The following is a 25,204-nucleotide window of genomic DNA, read 5'->3' as shown; positions in this document are numbered from 1 at the left end:
TTTTTTAATTGTTGGTTAATGCTATGGAGGCTTCTGAATCCTGAATTAATAAATACTGTGCTGGACATCTGTGAATTTGGGTACTTACATATGCCTCCAAAGTCCAGCATGAGGGCATCTCGTCACTCTGGTAGGGATCGTGATATGGAGGTAGTGATGCACAGACTTAACACCATGGATGAGTTACTGGCTTTTCTGTGCCAAGTGCTTCTTGTTGGTGACAGCAGGGGCTAAAGGGGGTGCAGGGGTCAAAGTTCCTGCACCAGTAGAGGTTGCGGAGTGGCAGAGGAGATCTGGAGTACCCCCAAGGACCACTTTTCCCCCAGTTTCAAAAAATACCAGGGGAGCAGGGGCAAGTAGGCGAGGAAGGGCACTCCACCCTTACAGGGGATGTGGAGGGCCCCAGGGGCTCAAGGCTCAAACAGCGGTCAGGTAGGGGTGGCGGAACGGACTGTTTTGATCCCTGTGGGTGGGGCTTCAGTTACTAACGGTATTGTCCAGAGTGGGAGAAATGCATTGCTGTTAGTGGAGCTGCTCCTACTCCTGGGGGAGGTAGTAGCACAGGGTGACAGCAGCAGGGTCCTGCTTTGGGGGCTGCAGCCTGACCTGATAGCCATCCTAGCTAATGCCCTGCCATGGCTGTCCAACATTGGGGGACTGTCTACAGTCCACACAGGTGGTATAGTTTCTGGGGCACCTTGAAAAAGCAAGGCGATTGGTTGCCCAATTTTAGGGTGGTGAGCAGGTGCAGTGGGTGCCAGCCCAAGTGATTAACCAAAGTAGTGCCACGCAGGGGACAGAAGCTCTGGTAGCAGCACCAGCTCAGGCAATTCAGCTGGTGTTACCCAGTGCGTGGTTTGTGGCCGGGGTCCAGGGACCTTCACCTGGGCCACAGGTGTTTGGGGTGACATCAGCACAAGTAGCCATGTCCAAGGAGCCTGACTCATCAGATACTGTTTTACCACTGCCTAGAATAGGGCTGGGTTCTGTGCTTTATGAGCGGGATCAACAAGGCATGCATTTATTTCCAGACATAAAGGAAAAGTTTAGGGAGGATGCATTTGTTGAAATATTTGATTTGCTACCAGACATTACGGCAAGGGAGGAAAAAAAACGCAAGTAAAAAAATAGATGGAATTCCAATGAATTGGGTGAAGCGGTTTGCGACTTACCACGCTGATATGGCAGAGAAGTTCACGTCAGACCTTCTTCTGGGCCCAGACAGATGTAAATGTATGGTTGCGCCACAGGATGCCTGAAAAACCTGAGGCCAGCACCCACCATGCCATGCCTACCCACCCCCAACCCTCCAGAATTCAAAACTTTCCAAAAAGAATGGGATAGGATTGTAAAAAAATAATAGGAGCATTTTTCCGTAGAGAAAGATCATTCTCCAGTGACTTTGTTGACTTTGGTTCCTTGATTTAACATTTATGGCAGCATATATGCAGCACAAGTACTCTGTGAGGGTTTCAGATACAGTGTCAGGATCCTAGCGGAGGATTTGGTGTAGATCCCATTTTGCAAGAATCAGCAGTCCCTCTGAGCAAACCGGAAAGTGTCAAGATAAAATCTCACCAAAGAAAGCGAGTTAGATAGGATAGCAGGCCCCTTCAGCACTGTGCCATTAGAAGACTTTGGGTCTGATTTAGAGTTCGGCAGATGGGTTACTCCATCACAAACATGACAGATATCCCATCCGCCGTATTACAAGTGCCATAGGTTATAATGCACTAGTAATACCGGGGAAGGGAAATCCATCACAGTTGTGACGCAGTAACTCGTCTGCCGAACTCCAAATCAAGCTCTTTATCTGCTCACCACTGGGGGTGTAGCCCAAGACATAGCCAGGAGAATTTCACCTGATCCTCAACCTATCTTCTCCTCGAGCAAATTCAGTGAATGAAGCAATCGATCATGCCATATACTCAGTGAAGTATGCTTCCTTTGATCAGGCTATCACTATCCTTCAGGAGTTGAGCCCAGGTTACATTTTGAGTCAGCGTTCTGGTTGACTGTACACACAGATGATTTCTACGTGCTAGGTTTCAGTTTGAGGGCAAATTCTACATTGATAAATTCATGCCAAAGAGGTGCTCTGTTTCTTGTGCACTTTGAGAAGTTCAGTTCACTCCTGGAATGGCTGTTTAAGAAAGTAGCAGGCTCCCCATGGGTATTGCACTACCTGGATGATTTCCTATTCTTGGGGCCTCCAGCATCCTTCCAGTGCAAGGAATCCCTTGAGCAGTTTGTGAGTTTGCTTGGCACGTTCAGGGTCCCCTGGCCAGAGGCAATACATGTGGCCCTATCACCAATTTTACCATCCTGGGCACTAAATTGTATTTGGTTGCAGGGGTGTGCAGGCTACCTCATGAGAAGGTGGTCCTGTTCAAAAAGCCCATAAGGGAATGTCTGGCCACTAGGAAAGTGAAGCTACACAAACTTCCGGTCCTGGTGGAACAGTTCAATTTTGTGCTTTGCATCATCCCCATGGGATGCCAGTTTTCCAGATTCATTGCATTGGCTATATCTGGCCTTAAGTAGAAGCATCACCAAACTAGACTTTCGATGTAAGTGAGGCAGGATCTGAAAAGTTGGAAGCCCTTTTTACAGCAGTTCAATGGATCTGTGGCTTGGCTAGTCCCCTCAAGATCTAATGAGGAATTAGGTTTGTTCACAGATACAGCAGAGAGTGTGTGTTGCGGGGCAAATTTGGTGCAGAGCAATGCCCTGCTGTGTAGTTTGAGTCTGGCAACAGAAGAACATAGGTTTTTGGAGCTGTTTTCCCAAGTTAGGGCCCAATTCCGATCTCAGTCGGAAGGGCTCCAAATCGGATTTGGTTTTACCTAAACCGATCCAGAACCCTTGTTTCCGACCGACTCGTTCCTAATTCCGAACTACCAAGTACGATGCCTGGAAACCCTCAACGCTGACCGAATGGTTTCCGGAAGAAGCCCTCCAGAGCCGAATCGTACAGCTCTATGGAGTAGGTTTTCAATGCAAGTAAGTACGATGAACGATTCGGACAGCCTTTACGATTCCTTTTGCCCGGATCAAAAAGTCTGCCGGAATCAATCCTTTGGGGGCCCGAAGCAGGCCCCCCTTCACCAGGGGCCCTAGGACTCTTGTCCGTGGGGGTACCCATGGGTACCCCTTTCAGACCATGCACAGGGTGCACGATGATCCCCAACCACCCCTTTTTGTCAATGGGAGCCTGTGTACCTGTTCGGTACACAGGCTCCTATTGAAGTCAATGGGATTCCAACCGAATCGTATCTGGATGCATTCAAATGCATTGTACTTGTTCGGTCGGAGTCCCCTGACACGAGTCGTACAGAAAGCATTCCGGACACGAGTCGTTCGGTTTGCTTTCCGAACGAGATCGGAATCGGGCCCTTCGTAGCACTACCTGTGTGGCCTGCCCAAGTTTACAGTCAGTTAGTAGTCTCCTAGTCAAACAACATGGCAGTAGTTGAATCCAGAAATCAACAGAGGGTTAGTTGTACAATGGTGCTAAGGTTGCTGAAAGAAATAAGTTTCCTGTGCCTGAAGAACAGTGTCACATTCAGATCTATACATGTGCCAGGGTTGTTTCTCTATCTCACCTCAAGCTGCAGGAATGTAGGCATTTCCATCCAGAAGCCACATATCTACCCATGACGCTCCCAGACCATCTATGGAAGTGTGGTGCCCGGTACTACCAGACGTCATGGCAGCCAGCAAGTACCAAGTCAAAAAGAGCCTATGAGGGGGCATTTCAGTGATAACTTATTTGGGGGAACAAGGGGGTGGAGGGGAACTCTTCTTCAAGTAATCAGGGGTCTTATTTCCCACTCTGTTGAGGCAAGAGAACCAATCTGTGGCTTATACACAGCAGCATTACCCTTCTTCACAAAATTGGGTGGGCATAGAGACTGGGCAGGTTTTTTCCAGACAAGAAGGCATTGAGGGGTTTGCGAAGACAGGAGGGAGGGAGACAGGAGTCTAGATGATCAATTGATGTACTGAAGCCAGCTGGGCAGCATTGTGGCCAGATATCCTGGGACATGCATGTCTGAATTCGAAACTGATTTTCAGGACAGCTTTCTGTTAGCTCTTTTCATGGTGGGAAAGCTGGTTGCAAGATCTAAAAACAACATACGGGGGTGGGCGCTCTGGTAAAAAGGGGCGAGCTGTCCTGGCAGGTCACTGGTAGTGACCTTGCCATTCTCATAGACAAATCAGGTGAAATGGGGAGCATATTAATCTCAACAAAGCACCTGAATACCACTGCTGTCCCATCTGGACTCTTGAGGAGTGTGGTGTCATATGCCAACAGGGACAGGCAAGGGCACTATTCCTCGACATTGATGAAACACCATTATCCAGATTCCAGTCCACAAAAGTTTTGAAGCTAGTCTTGGGGGCAGCAGGGATTGATGCATACAACTTTAGCTCTCACTCTTTCTGCATAGAGGCTTCCACATCTGCTGTTGGGGCAGAATTGGAGAGGCACATGGCACTGAAGATTGAGAGGTGAAGATTAGGGTGCTACAAATGGTACATGCGTCTTCACATGATTTAGTGGTCAACCTTAAATAATATGCAGCTCTTCATCTCATATGTCTCTTATGTGCATCAGGAGTTATGTGTACTTGTGAAGTGTTGGTGTTTGGTCAGTCCTGCATACTGAGTGCTCACAAGGTGTAACGAATGGGTGGCTTTACCGAACGTGACAGGAATGCTGGATTCACATTGAGGTACAAAAGGAGGTGATGATGGACGGAGCATCAGAACCAATCAAACACTCACACCCAGTCAACAGATCTGGGTTTGATCCATCACCGTTCTTTAGCCCACTCTGTCACCCCAGTTCAGACATGGCCATATGCAAATCAGTATGACCCTGTGCCTCATGGGAACAGTCCAGCCCGAACTGCCAAGCCATGCCTTCCCTGGACCGGAAACAAGCTTCCTGGGACCGGTTTCTGGCATTTCAGCCGTCTTCAGCCAGGCTTGCTTGAATCCAGTGGCAAAGTGAGCAAGGGACTCACGTCTGAGCATATCCTGCCAACTTATGGCGAACAAAGCGGTACAAAAGGAGGTGGTGATGGACGGAGTATCAGAACCAATCAAACACTCACACCCAGTCAACAGATCTGGGTTTGATCCATCACCGTTCTTTAGCCCACTCTGCCACCCCAGTTCAGACATGGCCATATGCAAATCAGTCTGACCCTGTGCCTCATGGGAACAGTCCAGCCCGAACTGCCAAGCCATGCCTTCCCTGGACTGGAAACAAGCTTCCTGGGACCGGTTTCTGGCATTTCAGCCGTCTTCAGCCAGGCTTGCTTGAATCCAGTGGCAAAGTGAGCAAGGGACTCACGTCTGAGCATATCCTGCCAACTTATGGCGAACAAAGCGGTACAAAAGGATTCAAGCAAGCCTGGCTGAAGACGGCTGAAATGCCAGAAACCGGTCCTAGGAAGCTTGTTTCTGGTCCAGGCAAGGCATGGCTTGGCAGTTCGGGCTGGACTGTTCCCATGAGGCACAGGGTCAGACTGATTTGCATATGGCCATGTCTGAACTGGGGTGGCAGAGTGGGCTAAAGAACGGTGATGGATTAAACCCAGATCTGTTGACTGGGTGTGAGTGTTTAATTGGTTCTGATGCTCCGTCCATCACCACCCCCTTTTGTACCGCTTTGTTCGCCATAAGTTGGCACGGTATGCTCAGACGTGAGTCCCTTGCTCACTTTGCCACTGGATTCAAGCAAGCCTGGCTGAAGACGGCTGAAATGCCAGAAACCGGTCCTAAGAAGCTTGTTTCTGGTCCAGGGAAGGCATGGCTTGGCAGTTCGGGCTGGACTGTTCCCATGAGGCACAGGGTCAGACTGATTTGCATATGGCCATGTCTGAACTGGGGTGGCAGAGTGGGCTAAAGAACGGTGATGGATTAAACCCAGATCTGTTGACTGGGTGTGAGTGTTTGATTGGTTCTGATGCTCCGTCCATCACCACCCCCTTTTGTACCGCTTTGTTCGCCATAAGTTGGCAGGGTATGCTCAGACGTGAGTCCCTTGCTCACTTTGCCACTGGATTCAAGCAAGCCTGGCTGAAGACGGCTGAAATGCCAGAAACCGGTCCTAGGAAGCTTGTTTCTGGTCCAGGGAAGGCATGGCTTGGCAGTTCGGGCTGGACTGTTCCCATGAGGCACAGGGTCAGACTGATTTGCATATGGCCATGTCTGAACTGGGATGGCAGAGTGGGCTAAAGAACGGTGATGGATTAAACCCAGATCTGTTGACTGGGTGTGAGTGTTTGATTGGTTCTGATGCTCCGTCCATCACCACCCCCTTTTGTACCGCTTTGTTCGCCATAAGTTGGCAGGGTATGCTCAGACGTGAGTCCCTTGCTCACTTTGCCACTGGATTCAAGCAAGCCTGGCTGAAGACGGCTGAAATGCCAGAAACCGGTCCTTGGAAGCTTGTTTCCGGTCCAGGGAAGGCATGGCTTGGCAGTTCGGGCTGGACTGTTCCCATGAGGCACAGGGTCAGACTGATTTGCATATGGCCATGTCTGAACTAGGGTGGCAGAGTGGGCTAAAGAACGGTGATGGATCAAACCCAGATCTGTTGACTGGGTGTGAGTGTTAGATTGGTTCTGATGCTCCGTCCATCACCACCCTCTTTTGTACCGGACTGAGAATGTACAACAAATGCTTTACACTGTCCTCTGATACTGCCTTACTGCTCGACCAAGCTACCACTTTAGAGAGTAAGGTTATATCTAACTGTAGCCTCTGCCAAACCTAAGGGGACTGTGCACACTGAACCTTACTTTGGTGCAGTATATACAGATCCACTTGCTTACACAGGCCTCTTGCTGCCATTAGGCAGCAGACACTGTGCCATATTTATAACTGAAAAATACAGTTCTTTTTTTTAAATGGGAAACATTTAGGGTAAAGAAATATATTTATATGAAACATTAGGTCTTAATGTCTTTCTCCACTTTCAATTAAGCCAATTACGTTTTAGGGACTGATTACGATGTCGTTAGGAAAGATCTCCAGACAGGGTTTGGTATTGCAGAATCCGATTCGGAACCCTTGTCTCCGACCGAATCGTACAGATTTCGCAACGACTGATTACAATGCCTGGAAATCGTTTGAGCAGTCTGAATCTGTTCTGAATGGTGTTCGGACAGCCTGAGTCTTTCGGAGCCGATCCGTCCAGGTCTATGGACACGGTTTCCAGACGAGCGATTACGATGACCAATTCAGACAGCTGTTCCGATTCGGTTTGCCCCAGATGAAACAGCTGCCAGAATCAGTGTTTGAGGGCCTGTTGTGGGCCTCCCTTCATCCGGAGATGTACAAATGTAGTCCGTGGGGGTACCCAAGGGATCCCTTTTCCCAACCATGCACAATGTGGCAGGCACCATGGGGTGCTCGCCACAGGGTGCAAGGTTTTCCCCATCCAACCCTTTTTTCAAAGGGAGCCTGTGTTTTGGTTCGAAACGCAGGCTCCCATTGAAGTCAATGTGAGTCCATCCGAACTATGTTGGGAAGAATCGTAATCGGTCGTCCGGACTCACATGACCCGATTAGTTTGGAAACTAGCCAGGAACCAATTCGTTCAGGACATTTTCCTAACAACATCGTAATCAGGCCCCTAATGTTTTATGAAGCATGTTTCTTCACATTAAATTCCTCCCATTTCAATAAATGGCTGTATTTTTCAGTTAAAATATGACACCTTGTCTACAGGCCACTGGGAGCAAGATGCAAGGTGTTTGTAAATTGGACACTTGGAAACAGGATTACTTTTAAATGATGAGGTTCATTGAGTCCATACATACAATAAAGTTGACTCTTCAGTTTAATTTTTTCCCATTTCAAAGTGTCACCTTTACACACTGTACGCATCTTGCTCCCAGTGGCTGATAGACACAGTGCCATATTTATAACTGAAAAATACAGACATTATTTTAAGTGGGAGAAATGTAAAGAGCGGATAAATGGTCCATATCATGGAAATATTTGCAGAATATTTTCTGCACTTAAAATTCCTCCCATTTAAAATTTGGTTATATGTTTGTATTAAACATGTAACGGCGCCACATATGACGAAAAAGTTATTCCCGTGCCAAAAGTACATATGACACAGGCCCTCATTCACCCACACACATTTATACCATTCATATGCACATATGTTCATACATCCTCAAAGAACACACTCTCACTGACCCACATGGCAGTCCTGCCCCTAGTCAAAGTATTTTGTTGAAACCATAGTATTTGGTTCTATGATTCTGATAGTGCCTGTGTGGGTCTGTGAGGGAGTGTGTGAGTGGTTTTCTGTGTCTGGGTGCATGGATGTGTAAGTGGGTGTGTGAGGGAATGTGTGAGCGGGTCTGTGAGTGGTTGTATTTTTTTTACTGGGTCTGGATCCGTTGATCCACAGCAGATTCACACGGCAGGTGGTGTGTAAGTGTCTGTATGGGCGTATGAGTGGTTTTCTGGGTCTCTGAGTGGGTGTGTGTGTGGCTGTATGGGAGAGTGGGAGGTTGTGTGAGTGTGTGATGGGTGGGTGTATGAGTGTGTGTGTAAGCGACTGTGTGGGTCTCTGAAGGGTGTGTGAGTAGCTGTATGGATGTGTGAGTGCATATGTCAGTGGTTTTGATGTATGGGTGTGTATCTGGCTGTGTGAGGGTGTATGTGAGTGCCTGTGTGGGTATATGAGTGAGTGTATTAGTGGTTCTCTGGGTCTCTGAGTGGACATATCAGTGACTATATGGGTGTGTGAGAGGGTGTGTGAATGACTGTATGGGTATGTGAGTGGGTGTATGGATGTGTGAGTGAGTGTATGAGTAGTTGTGTGTGGCTTTGAGAATGTGTGAGTGGGTGTATGAATTTTTTTAATTAGGGGGCTCAGAGCGCCATGGTGGATCCATGGATCCTCGTGAAAACCTTTTCCCACAATTTCTTCCCCATGAGGGGACCCCCACAGACCCCTTCATCAGTCCCAAGGGGTCAGGATACATCTATCCCGGCCCCTTATATCCTATTTCTACTTTATTTACCCAGGAACCATGTCCCGATACACAAAATGGCAGCCGTAACTTTCTATCAGGTTGCGGCCTGCCAACAATGGCATTGCTGTTGGCGCATGGATCCGCATCCCTACATATACATAAATTGAGAAAAATCGAGATAAAAGGGGGTCCTAAAACAATAAATCCCCACGCATTTTCCAAAGACTTCTTTAGGCAGGGCTACTGTAAAAACTGCTCAACGGAATTACACCAAATTTGTCAGGAAGTTACATCTTGGTCCTCAGATTGTGCTGTTCATGATTTTATGTCATTCTGTTCAGAAGTTTTTGAGAAATTAAGGATGAAAAATAATTATATATTTCAGCAGATGGGCTCTCAATAGTCCCGCGAGCCTCCCACAAGAGCGCAAAATCAAAAATGGAGCCCTGTGAGTGGTTGAGAGGCCCGTTTTCCATGAACCTTCATGCTCTTGTGGGAGCAAGAGGCTCCTATGAGGCCCGTGAGAGCAGGTGCTCTGATTGACTGGCTTATGGAATGTTAGAAATGAAATGGCCGCCATTACTGTTTACTGTGAAAAATTGGAGGTGTTGTGGTAATGAAGTAAAAAAGCTATATGAAGGGCCGCATGAAGGCATGCTGTCCCCCTAAATTTAGAGAAGAGGTGTCTAAGGGATAACTACTGTGAAGATAATAAATGTATATTGTTTGTAACTCATGTTTACAATCTTGCTAGACTCTCAGGATTGTGAAGATGAGCTCTCAATATACTATTTTAAAAGGAATGCATATTGTGATTCTTTTTTTTTAGAGGAAGTGTGTAAGAGATAAGTACTGTGAAGAGTAAATAGTAAATGTTTATTTTGAACATTTTTACAATCTCGCAAGACTCTCTCGAGATCATGAAAAATAGAAAGGAGTAGATTAATACACTGTAGTATGCACACTTGCTAATGTAGGAAGGAGCATAACTGGAGATGGTGTTTGTCAGGGTCTACTATTTACACCCATCAGCTTGGTAAGAGTTGTGAGTAGAGTTTAGTCTCATCCCACACCTTAGTATTCACATCTATTATCATAAGGAGGGGTGTTTGCAGGGAGGACAGTCCCTCTCCACTCATGACTACACACACCTGTCATCTGAGAGAGAGGTTTCAGCGGAGAGGCCACTCTCTGTCAACACACCCTACTATGCCCAAATATCATCTGAGAGAGAGGTCTGACAGGAGAGGTAAGTCCCTCCCCACACACTACTGCAAACACCCGTCATCTGAGAAAGAGGTCTGAAAGGCCAGGCCTGCCAGTCTCCACACACCACTAGGCACACCCGTCATTTGAGACAGGGGTCTGAATGGAAAGGCCAGTCAATTCACATTCCCTGCTATGCACACCTGTCCTTCAAGAGAGATGTCTCAGTGGAGAGGCCAGACTCTCTCTATACACTCTACTATTCCCACCTGTCATCTGAGAGAGAGGTCTGGAAGGAGAGGGCTGTCCCTCTCCATTCACTAGTAGAAATGCACACCCATCATGTCAGAGACAGGTCTGAGAGGAAAGGGCAGTCCCTCTCCATTCACTACTACACATACCCGTCATCTGAAAGAGATGTCTCAGCAGAGAAGCCAGTCTCTTTTCCCACACCCTACTTTGCACACCCGTCATCTGAGCCAGAGGTCTCAGTGGAGAGGCCAGCCTATGTACACATCCTACTACACACATCTGTCATCTGAGAGAGAGGTCTCACCGGAGAGGCCAATCCATGCACACATGGTTGGTTTGTAAATTACTTCCAAAGCTTTGTGGGTTTGCTTGATGATCTGCACATCCATTGATAAAACTAAGTCTAGATAATTCAATTCAACAGTATTTGTTTGGGGTGCTCATATGATGTTACTATACCCACCCACCAGGGTATGTCTTTCCTAGGACCAAGCAGCCTAGCAGAATAGTAAACCACAATACACCCGAGCACACCCGATCATTGTATCTCTAATTCAACAAAGGAGTCAACCCTACTATGCACACTTGGCAATTGAGAGAGAGAGACGTGAAAGGACAGGTCTGTTATTCTCCACACACTACTACGCACACCCGTCATCTGAGACAGAGGTCTGAAAGGAAAGGCTAGCCCATCCACACACCCTTCTGTGCAGGTCTCAGCGGAGAGGCCAGTCTTTCTCCACACACTCTACCATACACACCCTTCATCTGAGGGAGAGTTCTGAAAGGAGAGGCCAGTCCCCCCCATGCCCTACTACGCACATCTGTTATCTGAGAGAGAGGTCTGAAAGGAGAGGCCAGTCCCTCCCCACTGACTACTATGCACACCCGCAATCTGAGAGAGACCAGTCCGTCGATACACTATATTATGTACACACATTATGCAAGAGAGGTGCACAGTTACTTGATAAACAGTATGAGCTTTTCTATTGGGTGATTTTCAAATTTTGGTAAGTTTCTGCGAGGGTCTTGTGAGAGTCATTGAAAAGCTTTTGCAGGTGAAGCTTGATATGGAGGACTAGCATGATCCCACAAGACTTTCGTGAGAGTCACATGGAAATGTACCGAGTTACCTTGCCATGCAGTCTTTGCTTGCTCTCGTGAGAGTTTTGCAAGCTCAATTGTACAGGGGGAGATAAGAGTGTGTATTACTGCAGTGCAAGTGCTAATAAATGGTTAAAACAACCATAAAGCAACACAAATAAAGTCGAGGTTGTGAATGTTAATAATTAGGCTACAATAATAGCTTTAGAAAGACCACAGATTAGTATTAACCAATAACTGAAAACATGATAAAGAACCAAATACAACAGCTGACAATGAAATTTAGAACTTCACGATGTTGCAAGTGTCCCGCAAGCATCTCGCGATCCTCTCACGAGAGTAATGACACCTCAAAGAAAGATTGATGGTGACATGCTGACTGTTTAGTCGGCCTGAGACTGCAGGCCAAACATGTATGCGCACTTTACAGAGTGTCCACAACTCCTCCCCCGCTCTGAGAGCAGAGGAAGCCCACCCAGCCAAGCTGCCACACTGCTGCAGCAGGAAAGAATAAAATGATAATAACATTGGGTTATTATCATTTTATTTTTCCTTTATTTACACTGCTTAAAAGCAGTGGGACGATGCTCCACCGCCTTAGCGGAGGAGCTGTCACTGCTGATAAAGAAACCCTTCATAAGAGATGGAGTGGCAGCTGGTGGCATTTCAAAGTGGTGGCCATAAAAGTCGGGGTTGAGTTTTACGTACGGAGTGAGTAAAGTGAGCAAGCTCAACTATAATGAGATTGCAAGCGGTAGCAGACCAGACAAGCATTATAAGACCCATTAGATGTCTCAGTGACCTACCTTATGCACCTGACACAAACAAAGGCATGGATGAACTATCAATATCTTGTTTTCTATGCAACACACTTAATGCTGAGTGGTTGCAACCATCTGTTATAAGGTGATGTGACCAGGAAGCAGTCTGTGTCCACGGAGTTCTTTTTAGAAGTTCTGTTAATTTCCTCAGGTAGTCACTGAACTTCAAAGACAAGTTCTGCAGAGGACCCAACCACAGTTGGATGTCATTATGATACAAAATTGATTAGCTGCGGTAATGGACTTACTGAATAGGGCTTAATAATTAAAGCAAAGTTAGGAACGGGGTTCAAATTCAACAATTCAGCACATTTGATTGCAACATCTCTCCTCTCTGGGTTAATTTAAATAATGTAGGCTTATTCATTACTGAATAATATGCACTATATGTCTTCCAGGAAAATGTGTGCTGGTGCTTCTGAGTTGTAAACACTTTAGGCGTGCAGCGTACTTCAGCTGGAACTTGCAATCTGTGTGAAAAGTCCCTTTTGTGTCAGAGTGGCAGCTGATGATGCATGATCCCAGTGAGGCCAGTAGTCCCTTGAAGGTGTTTACGAGAAGTGAACAAGGAAGTCAAGGAGACACCTCCCTCACCTCTCTCTCCTCCCTCAGTCAAAGCAGTACTTGAGTATCATGCTAGGACGAAAGCTAGTAGCAGTAGGCAGGCCTTGTAGAATGTTAGGATAGGGTGGTATATGGCAGGATTGCAAAGGAGTGGGAGAGAAGCAACAAAAGGCCCTTTCAAAAATGTATTTGGAAGGCATCTTCCCAATACTGATGTGTGCAACTGCAGGATGGCTTAGCAAGTAAAATACTTTATTTACTCTGGTCTATGTGTTACAAGTCGGATAATAGCCGGCCGCGGCCGGCACAGTTAAGCGCAGTGGGGTGGGGCGGGACGCGCCGGGGGGAAGTCGACAGACGACGGAATAGGTATTATTTATTTATTTAACTATACCTATACCATCTGTCAACTTCCCCCCTCCCACCCCGTCCACCCTACTGCTCCACCACACCGTCCCACCCGGCCCCACCCCATTGGCCCACTGCCCTTACCTGTGCCAGACGCCGCTGATAATACCTAAAGCGTGTTTAGTATTTCAACCTTCCATTCTCCATAACCTCGTGATATTAACACCTCAGGTCATTACTTGCACCAACACACACACACACACCACCCGCCTAACTGAGACTCGTGCGCACACACCGGCGCAGATGAACACAGCGGACACACGCTGGCAGGATTAAACCAACACACAAAGACTCCCACAATCAACACAGCACACACACGTACTAACACCGACCACTCAAAACAGAGCACACACACATTGACACAGACAACACAACACACAGTAACCTCATTTAATTTTTCCATCTTACCTTGCGCTGTGCAGGCTTTGTTCTCGAATTATAGCCATGCACGAGGCAAAGCCTGCAGCCAACTGGTCACGAGTGTCTTTCTGTCAGGAGCCCATGTGCTCCTCTACCTCTAAGGCTGCTGTCTGGTCATGCCAACACAAACCTAACCAATCCTGCAGCTGCTCTCATGCCGTTTACAGCATGAGAGAAGCGTCATGATTGGATGGAGGAGGCTAACCCAGCGCTTCTTTTGTGACTAGGGCCTGTGTCTACAATCTCTTGTCTGTTAACACAGTTGCTGCATTGGTGCAAACAGAAGTGAGCATGTCGGGCTAGCCACCGCAAGACATGCGCACTTTTGTATCATCCCTGCTGCTGCCAATCAATCAGCAGGAATCACCCCCTGTCCTCACACTCACCGATGGCAATGCGCATCCACATCATAAAAATGGTAATGAGACCATTTTAATTAATTTATTCATTGTTGGTTCTTCTGCTGTACTTGCAGCAGGCGGGGTAACGATCCTCTAACCCAAAGCAGGAACGGGCGCTGTAATGACACTTTCTAATTAAAGTGTGTATGTTTATCTAATAAACAATGTTCAGAAGTACAATATCACTTATGTAAGTGTCTCATTTATTAAACGTCCTGTAGTACCCCACTTCCATTGATATAAGCTCCGGCTCTCATAACTGTCCCATCTCATGTGAGACATCTTCAGGCAGTCCTGACTCTCTAACCAACTGGATGTAGTACATTGATGCCATACGCACTAGTACCCTTGTGGTTCTGGGTGGACTCTGAACAGGAACCGCGCGATATGCGGGAGAGGTGTTCGATTTTGGCTCTGGGAAGTATGGTGTACTGAGCAGAGCTTCAATGGATGTTGGAGAATAAAAATATGTTTAATATAGCTCCTACGTGTGCCGTAATCTATCTGCATTTTTCAGGGCTGGGGAAGAGGCTACAATTGGCAACGAGAAGGGGAGTTTGTGCCCATGGGAAATAAAACTGCTCCACCTGAAAGTTTGTAACAGTACGGCAAACTGCTTGTGCGTTCTGCGAGTCAAGAATCTATGTAAAGCAGTTTGTGATCTGCACACGTGGAGTCAAAGCCCTGCTCCAGTCCATGCATGGCTGCAGAAGCAATCAAAGGCGCTGAAGAGGAGCGTATTCACAACACCCACCAATACCACCGCTGAGGTTGGCGGAAGAGATGCTGTGCTGCACCCCAAATATAAAGCAACAATTCAGGTGAAGCAAGAAAATAACATTAACACCAACATGGTACAAGAAAATAGAGCATACTGACACTCAGGGGCAATTAAAGTATACTGTGACCCATGCTACTTCATGCGGTTGATGCCCACAGAAGTTTTTGGAGTCGCCCTGCACAGTGAAATCAGCTGGATAACACATGCTAGAAAAATGGCGTCAGAAGAGAGCGCAAAATACAATGTAGCTGTGTTCTTGAAGCCACCACCGCTGTTTAACACACCCAAGAAACAGAACATTGGTGCTAGATGGACGACGTGGATTGAAACCTTCCATGGCTTTATAGATGCACTAGAGGAAGTAGATGATAAGAAAATCATTAAATATTTGAAAAACATTGCAGTTGATGGAGTGAAGAAGCGCTAAAGAAAATTTCACTGACTGATGCAATGTCATTCCAAAAGGTGAAAGAAGCGCTGGGAGTCAGGTTCAATCCAATGCCGAATGATGATTATGAAAGGTATATCTTCAGCAAAGCACAACAACAGACCGTTCAAACAATGGATGAGCTTTTTTAAAGACTTGACTCACTTATCAACCATTACAACTTCTATGACTTTAGTGATGAAGAAGCCATGCGCCTCAGAATCATCGATTGCTCCTTTCAGATTCTTTCAGAAAGTGCATGATGAGAAATACACTCAGTCTGGAGAAAATGTTAACGTCTGCACGAACAGAAGAATGGGCAGAACGACAAGCTGCTGACATGGAAGCACGGACAGCGCATAATGAATCAGCGGTGACCATGAAAAGCAAGCACACAACAGATACATGTAAGTCAATGTCGGCGACGGAAAAAAAACTATGCTTCCGATGTGGATTTTCGTTTCCCTATAAAGGCAAATGTCCAGTTCTAGGACAAATCTGTAAGGGTTGTGGGAAAGACAACCACTTCATAACCGTGTGTCGAGGTAAGGAAAAATTAAGTGTATCACGTCGGAGAGACCAGAAGCACTCTTGCCATGCCCACAAAACCAAAAAATCAACATCACCTACGACAAGTGGAAACCAAACAAAATCAATCGTCATCAATTTTGTTGTACAAAGGTTCCTCAATGTTGCTATCAAGCACCAGCAAAGATGATGAGTGTGTGCTAATGATGTCTACCAAAAGATGGAGTGCACATGTGGGGTTAGCTGCATGTGATAAAAAACACAGTTCAAAAACAACTCGCGGAACAGAGCACCAAACTTCTTTCGGTCACTATCTCAGAATTATGTTGAAGGTAAACGGTCACCCCATATCCTTCATTATCGACAATGGGGTGTCGAGCAATATCATGCAAGTGGAAAGAAAACTTCAACAGTCTCTCAACTGTGCCACTCCTCACTCCTTCAGACACAAAGGTATACACCTGGGCAGCTTCTAAACCACTAAGGAGTCAAGGGTCCTTCACAGCGGCAATGCAGCACAAAACGGCATTGGTATGAGCCACCATTCATGTCCAACAAGGAAGGAACCTACTCGAGTGCATGTCTGCTCAGTTTCGTCACAGCAGCTGACATGGAGTTAAAAGCTTTGAATTACAACCTCCGTGCCCAGCCTGAGATTTTGAGGTATTTCCTGTTGTTATTTCACGGTTTAGGAAAACTGAAGACAATGAAAGTACAGCCTTATATCAACGAAGACATTCATTTGGTTGCCCAGCGGCACCACAGAGCTGCTTTTCATCTGCAAGAAGCTGTGGAGAAAGAGTTGGCTGCACTTTTGAGACATGACATTATTGATCATTCCACAGACCCAACAACGTGGGTAGTAGTTGTACCAAAAAAGGACAGTAGTAGAGCAGTGCACCTTTGTGTTGATATGCACCAGCCAAACAGAGCCATTGAGAGGGCGAGACACCCTGGTCCTCACATGGCAGACATGATCATACAACTGAACGGAGCTAGAGGATTTTCCTATCTTGGCCTAAACAAAGGGTACCACCAACTTGAGTTAGAAGAGAACTGAAGGTCTATTACCACTTTTCCCACTCATGTTGGTTTGTTTAGATACAAGAGACTGAGTTTTGAAGTGTCTGAGATTTTTCAGGATGTTATCCGTAGAATAATCCAATCTGTGGCACATGCTTTCAATTACAGTGGTGTTTGGAAGAACCCAGAAAGAACATGACAAAGCACTCACTCAAATGTGCCAGTTACTTGTTGATGCAGGTCTCACTTTGAGTGCAGCGAAATGTGAATTTTACAAAACGAAACTTACGTTCTTTGAGCACATATTCTCTGATGGGGAAATAACACCAGATCCAGACAAGGTGCAAGCACTGTCATCCACTTGTGTCCCCCGCCAGCTCCCCCCTCCCCCTAGATGTTACCATGCTGCAATCCTTTCTAGGCATGGCCAGTTATTGCACAAGATACATTAGCAATTTTGCAACAGTGAGACCCCCATTGAGAGACTTGACAATGCGGAATGTTTCTTTTCAGTGGTCATTTGAATGCAATCAGAGTTTCAAAGAAATCAAACATGAAATTGAGAACGCAACTGTAATGGTCTACTTTGACCCCAAGCTACTTAACAAAGTCACGATAGATGGGAGCCCGGTGGGGCTGGGGACAATTTTTGCCCAACACAATGGCCATCGGAATGTGCAGAGACATATTATAGCCTATGCCTGTCATACCCTGTCTGAAACAGAACGTGCCTATTCTCAGTTGAAGGAGTAGAGTCTGGCTGTGGGCTTGTGGAAATTGTCATGTATTACTCTGTGGGAAACAATTTACTGTCATCACGGACCACCAGTCGTTGCTTACTATTTTTGGGAACCCAAAAGCTAAGATGCCTCCTTGCGTCAAAAGGTGGGGGTTGAGGCTACAAGACTAGGACTATGACATTGTACACAAACCTGGGAAGGATCATAACCCAGCCAATTTCTTTTCACGAGTGCCGTTACATCATCCTAGCTTGACATCCGGGACGGCTGAGAAATAACTCAATTTTATTGTGAAGTCTAGCACACCAGCGGCCTGTCTGTGGACCAAATCATTGCTGCCACCAATGCAGACCAAGACTTGACCATTGTTAAAGAACTCATTGAAACCCAATCATGGCTACGACACACCCGGCCTGTGGTCGATGATACTGAATTCCAAAAGTTAAAAAACTTGCAGGATGAGTTAGCAGTCCCCAAGAAGGCATAATACTGAGAGGCACAAGAATCGTCATACCGGAGAAAAAGAGGCAACTGATCATCGAGGTGGCCCATGAAGGACATTGTGACATTGTAACCATCAAAAGAACCTTGGGAAACAGACTGCAGTTCCCTCAGCTAGATGAGGGAGTAGAAAAGGAGCTGAAAGCATGCCACATTTGAAATTGCCTGTCCCCCAAGGAGCCGCAGCACTCAGTGATTATGTCTTACCTTCCTGCCCACGCCTGGGACAGAATATCTGTTGACTTCTTCGGATCATTAGGAGATGGACATCACCTCATGGTATTTAACGACGAATATTCATGTTTTCCTTCGGTGGAAACACTGTCCTCGACAACTCATAATAAAATCACAGAAAGGCTTGATGATATCGTTGCAACTTGGGGTATCCCCGAGATCCTCAAATCTGATGATGGCTTACTCATGAACAGCAAGGTGTTCAAAGAGTTTCTTGCACGGCTGAACATCAAACACCAAAAGAGTACACCCCTCTGGCCCCAAGCCAATGGTGTAGTCAAAAGATTTATGGGCACCTTCAAGAGGGTAATTCAACAAGCGTCCATGGAAGGAATCGACTTGCGCCAAGCCATGTGCCATGCCCTCTGGGCTTATCGATCAACTCCTCATTCCACAACAGGCGAGAGCTCAGCTACCTTGTTACTTGGGAGAGCCATCAGAACAAAAATACCTCAATGGACACCAAATCGATCAGTGAATGCTGACAAACTTCGCACCACTGACGCTACTCGTAAGAGTAAAATGAAAGCATATGTTGATCAGTGCTGCCATGCCCAGGAAACAGTCTTTGACAAGGGAGACAGGGTATTGGTAAAACAAAGATAGAAATGAAAGAAAAATTCCCCTTTGTGCCAATGACCCTCTACTGGTAGTGGAGTGCAAGAGACAAATGGTGACAGCAGATCGTCCTGGAAAATTCATTACTCGGGACACATCACTCTTTAACACCTACCTCGATGTTTGCTAGCTCCTGAAACAATGGAGGAGGCGACCGCACCCACAGGTCCAGCCCTGGATCCTGAGCCTGTGCCGCCATTGCCTGATGAGGGAGAGCCTTGATCACCTCAGATCACCCGAGCCGGGAGACCAGTGCGAGCTCCTCGCAGACTGATTAAGGAGATGGGATTTCAAAGGGTGCCTGCCACTTTTTAATTAACAAAGGGGTAGATGTAGTATATTGACGCCATACGCACTAGGGCCCTTGTGGTTCTGAGCGGACCGTGAAAATAAACTATGTGATATGCGGGAAAGTTGTTAGGGTGTGGTTCCGGGAAGTATGATGTAATGAGCAGAGCGTGAATTGATGTTGGAGAATAAAGATATGTTTAACTGCAGCTCTCGTGTGTTTCGTAATCTGTCTGACGTTACACAGGACTTATAGGCTCTGTTTTTGAGTACTGCCAATATTAGAAAACAAAATTACAAACCCCAGAATACAATAAGCTGCTAGCCAGATAAAGAAAACTAGGTGATGCTGTCATGCATGACTAGAAGACTCTTTTCAGTTTTGTTTCACCTACCTGTGCTCTTAACTGGCTAGCTAATACTGTATTTTTTTCCCTCTACCCACATGCTCAAACGCCTTGGGGTCTGTGTATATTGTCAAATGTCAGAACTGTTCCACGGTTCCTGCTTGCTACCTGCAGGGTACAGGTGCGATCAGAGGTTTGGTGTTTAAGGCGGAGCTGCCATATTGCAATTTGTGATGGCTCCTGGGGGCGTATCTTGAAGGTGTGCTTTCACTCAGGGCACTGCTTTCATTTAATTTATGCATTTGCACCTTTTAAAGCGCATACATTTAACTCTGAATTTCTCCAAGTTCGTGCTTGAGATGTTGCCATCAGCACAGCTCGGGGGCAGTGAGTAGTGGTTGCCTCTCTTTCTGTTTCCAAGCTAACAAAGAGAAATTCCCAGTTACATGTATGTACTTTAGAAAGTGTAAACGCTTAAAAACATATAAGAACCACTTCTTGATATGGCCCCTGAAGTTCGTCGCATTTTCCCAGAGCCCCATGCTGATTATTTTTCAGAATGCACTGCGGTTTTTTGTTGTTGACCCAAACTATTTTCTTAATCTAGATATATTTAGGGACATCTTCGTGTTTGCAGAGGGGTACAATTATTCCTTGCACTGCATGACCTCAGGGTATTGTCCAGACTCCGGCATTAGCCTGAATTATTTCATGCAAGAGGACTCCTCCTGCATGGACTCCTCCTGCTGAAAGGCAGCTTTATTTTGCTTTTAACAGTGTCATCCTAAGGATTTTGGAGGCCCAGGGCGAAGAATATTTTGTAGGCCCTTGTTCCTAATAACTTCCAATTTTACAGCCCATTTTTGGCTAATTCAAGCCCTATGTTACATAAAAAAAAATTGAATTGTACATTAAAGATTAAGGTACAAAAATACACGGAAGTGAGATGGAGAGAAAGTTCACTTTCGCAGGGGCCCCCTTCGAAGGTAGGGGGTCCTGGGCAGTTTCTCACTTTGCCCTTCTCTGACTTTTATGAGAGCCTTGCATTATCTAGAACTACTTCCCTCAATCTCTCTTTGCTGCCTTTGGAACTGTGATTGTTATTAACTGGTTCCTATTAGCAGAATATATCTCTTTACAACGCATGCTTTAGATCGCATGCCATTACAATGCGGTCGTTACAACAACCGCGTTGTTACAACGTGAACCATTACTTCGCAAGTCGTTACAATGTCTTGCTGTGCGGGGCGTGCTGGATTTAGGAATAGTATAATTTACTATTCCTACTCCAGTTTGTGCAACAGCTGGGTAGGTTTTGGGTTGTAAATCCAACACCTTCTGCCCCCTACAGCAAGTCGTTGTAACGACTTGCGATGTAATGGTTTGCGTTGAAACAAGGCAGTCGTTGTAACAACCGCGTTGTAATGGCATGTGATCTAAACCATGCAATATAAACGCTGTTTCCCCTATTAGCATGCAGGAAGTTGTAAGTTATATTTTGACACAGAAAGTTTGGGTTGACAAGTACAGGGTGTGCAACATATTTGTTTTGTTTGCCTGCTGAGTTTTGCAAAGTTCCTGAGGTTCAACCTTCGTGTCGTTTTTAAAGTATTCCAATTTTCTTTCTTGTTGCCTGTGCAAAGTGTTTTTCTCTGCATTGCTTATTCAGTTTCATGATAACAGAAGGCAGCCATGTCAAGAAAGACAAGGTGTGCTTCATACTACTTGCACATTTTCATCACAATTCTGTAGTGGACAATGTATGCAGATTTTTTTTCTCTGTCAGTTTACATTTTGCTGAGTTTACCTACGCACAATGGCATGTGAAGAAGTACATTGACAGTTTTTTGTTAAGTACATTTTCTGCAGACCATTTTAAACATCACACAAGAATGCATGCCTCATAAATTGACATAAAAATCAGCATTTTCATATTGATGTTCCAAAAGGAAAAACATTGCATTCTACACTAAATCTGCACATTTTTCTGTAGACCTCGATGGTCGCAAAAATACTGCAGCTTCATACACCTCTCTCTTCATGCTGCTGGCTGGAAAACTGCAACAGGCAGGCAGTCACCCCCATGACAATCTGACCACTTGACAATGACAACAGTAGGGTTGAGAAATTGACAGATGTCAATCTTTTTACTCCAGGTGTGCTCTCTCTCCTTCCTCCATCACGCTAGACCTCTAGCCGTGTGATTGTCAAACGGTTTCATGTCAGCAGGACACAGTTCAACCAGCCCTAGGTTTCTGGGACATGAGCTGGCCATGTGTCAGGACCTCATGCATCACAACCAACCTCCCCATATTAGACATACTGCAGTCACACACTCTTCCAACAAACCATACAAATGTAATATACATAATATTGACAATATAGTTTAAAAACATTAAATTAATTTAATTAAAGATCATTTTCAATTTTAAAAAGTGTAAAAAGTTTTAAGTATAATTAAAATGAATATACTCTGTAATTTAAAAAAAAAAATTTTGAAATACAATTAATCAAGAAGAATATACGTTTTCTACATTAAAAATATTTAATATACAAAACAGAGATCAATTTAAAAAAGTAATTAATTTTTAAAACCATACATTTTTCTTAAAAATGTAAATTCAATATCTCCGCAAATAATTTTTTTTTTTTAGTTCAAATAAAGGAAATATTTTGGGGGGTGTGGCCGAGCCAGCTAAGATGGTGGACGTGTCTGCCTGAAGCACTGTGTGTGTCGCCCCGACCATCAACAGCCATGGCCATGGGGGCAACCAGAAGAGCAACATGGTGGCAGGACGCTAAACGATCCAGGCATCGCTTATGATGCGGGCCGGGAGCAGCGCCATAAGACGAGACAGAGGTCTGTGGGAGTGTGGCCTTGCCCAGCATGGGTATGCCCAAGGGCAGGTAACAACCCCAAGGAAGAAGCAACAAATCGCTGTATCCCGACCCACCAGATGCGACCCAGGAGCTGGTGCCGAGTTCCGAAGGAGGAGTGAGCGCGATGTTGAGTCCGGCGGGGGAAACCAGCAGGGTATGAGGGAGCCACACTTGGAGCTGGGCCTCCGGGACACAGAAGAGCAACATGGTGGCAGGATGCTAAATGATCCCGGCATTGCTTACGCTGTGGGCCGGGAGCAGCGTCATAAGACGAGATGGAGGTCTGTGGTAGTGTGGCTGTATCTAACATGGTGACGGCCAGTTGCTGGTAACAACCCCGGAGAAGAAGCAACAGATCGCGATGTCCCGACCAGCCAGATGTGACCCAGGAGCCGGTGCTGAGCTCCGAAGGAGGAATGAGCGCAACATCTAGTCCCGTGGGGGAAACCAGCCGGCTATGAGGGAGCCGACACTTGGAGATGGGCCTCCGGGACACGACCAGCGGTACCCGTAGCGGGGGAGAAGCAGTCACTGTGGCCATACAGCCGAGACCGTAAGTGACCGGACACCTGTGGGAGAGTGAGGCGGCACAGCATAAGGCAGCAGCGTGCCCAGAGAAGCCCGGCAGCCATCCCTCGCCTCTACCGCTATACTTAAAGCCGCCCACCTGAGAGGCCTCAACGCGATCAGATCCAGGTGGAACGCCACAGCGGAGGTGAGCCGGGCCTTCATCCAGGGTGCCCCGCCCTCGGCCCGGCACCTTCATCCCTGGAGTCGGTGCTCTATCTTCCTGAGAGGTGACAATATTGAGCCCACGCTACAAATTGGGCCCACACAGCAGCTATTAGAGGAGAGCCAAGCAACCCCAGCCTGCAGCTCAGCGCAGGGACTCGAGGTGCAGAGAGGGGGTTGGACCCACGGAGACGAGAGAGGAGGTGTGTGACCCAAGTAAACGGGGGCCCCGGACCAGTGACTCTCATACATCCCCCACCGTCCCCCTTGTCGCTCCGTAGTGCCAGCATCACTGGGATGCGCAGTACACAAGAACGCACCCAACTCCCTGGGACCCTAAGTTGACTTCACCATCAGGGCACTGAGCAGGCAGAATGTGCGGGTGGAGAAGTCCCCTGCCCCCTTACACAGTAGCAGGTGCCTCTTGCACCGCTGACATCAACGTGTCTCCCTGGGGCCTGCTCCCCCAAAGACAAAACAATAGAGGGCGGCAACCCCCTAGGGTGCGGCTGCTGGCGGGGAGGCGGACTTCTGAAGCACCAAGCAAACGACACCAGCTCATGCTCTTCGGTTCCGAATTATGCAGAAGAGCTTGGCTGCATATGCAATTCCTCACCAAACTCTGCACACATAAGAGGCCTCCATACAGAGACTTGGACCCCACTATTTCCTTGTACTAATGGGCCCTCCTGTGGCTCCACCCCCTCACAGGGCGCAACCAGCTTCAAGACACTTTAAAAGGCACCAATCAATATCAGCAATTCAACCATGAGCCAAGATACTGCAGCCAATGTGCGCCTGAGGGAAAAGCTCCTGCCTGGGGTGTAAACCGCTACCTGAGAGCACCGTCACCCATGACCCAGTACTCACGATCAGACTAAACGGGCCCGCAAGAAACGATCCCTCACAACCCTGCTCAGAGACATACAAAAGGGGGAAACTCGCTCATCCCATCGGCAGCAACCAGCTGACAGTACTTCTCCCTTAGGACTCAGGTTATTGCCCACTCTGGCGAGGGGATCGCATAAGCTACCACCGAAGGGCACAGGTGAACAAACCCCCCCTCCTCCGTTGTAAACCATGGGAAGGTTGCGCTTGAATGCTGGGCCACAGATTTCGACCTCAACGCGAAACTCATCCACCCCCATCAATGACCAACAAACGGGCACAGGAGCCTGGGCCACCCTCTCATTGTCTGAAAAACTGGACAGGACTCTCTTTCAAATTCTGAAATCTTTTACCAATCCTAAAGCCTGTGATACTGCAGAAACTCCATCACAATCTCTGTGTGATAACATTGCCTCTTTTTTTATTCAGAAAATTTTAAACATTTATCAGAAAATTATCTCAGCAAACGTTTCCTCTCCCCCATCCATAGTGGACCATACTAGCCATCTAAACACTCCCTTCCAACTCCACAGCTTTCCTTCTCTCGCCGTTACAGAAGTCATATCCCTTCTCAAATGTACTAAATCAGGCTCCCCCCTTGACATCATCCCTGCCAAAGTATCTTCTAGATTCTCGACCCAACTCGCATTACCCATCTGATCTATCCTCAACAGCTCCTTGAGCTCAGGCAGACTTCTTCCTTCGGAATGGAAAAATGCTCAAATAATCCCCATCCGCAAAAACCTTAAAACTCAGACTTCTGAGCTGACTAACTACCGCCCCATCTCCCTGCTTCCCCTACAGAGTAAGCTCATTGAGAGACACATTAATAAACATCTGTCTGCGTTCATTGAATCCGCTCACCTTCTTGATATTTCCCAGTCGAGCTTTCGGGCCAAACATAGTACAGAGACTTCCTTAGTGGAGGTGACTGATAACATCAGGATGGCACTGGACAAAGGTCAAGCAGCACTTCTGGTGCTGCTTGACCTTTCAGCAGCATTCAACACCATCTCACATCAGA

The sequence above is a fragment of the Triturus cristatus genome, chromosome 1_2, assembly GCF_964204655.1.
Source record: "Triturus cristatus chromosome 1_2, aTriCri1.1, whole genome shotgun sequence".
NCBI classification, from domain to species: Eukaryota; Metazoa; Chordata; class Amphibia; order Caudata; family Salamandridae; genus Triturus; species Triturus cristatus.
This window is presented reverse-complemented; position numbering follows the sequence as displayed.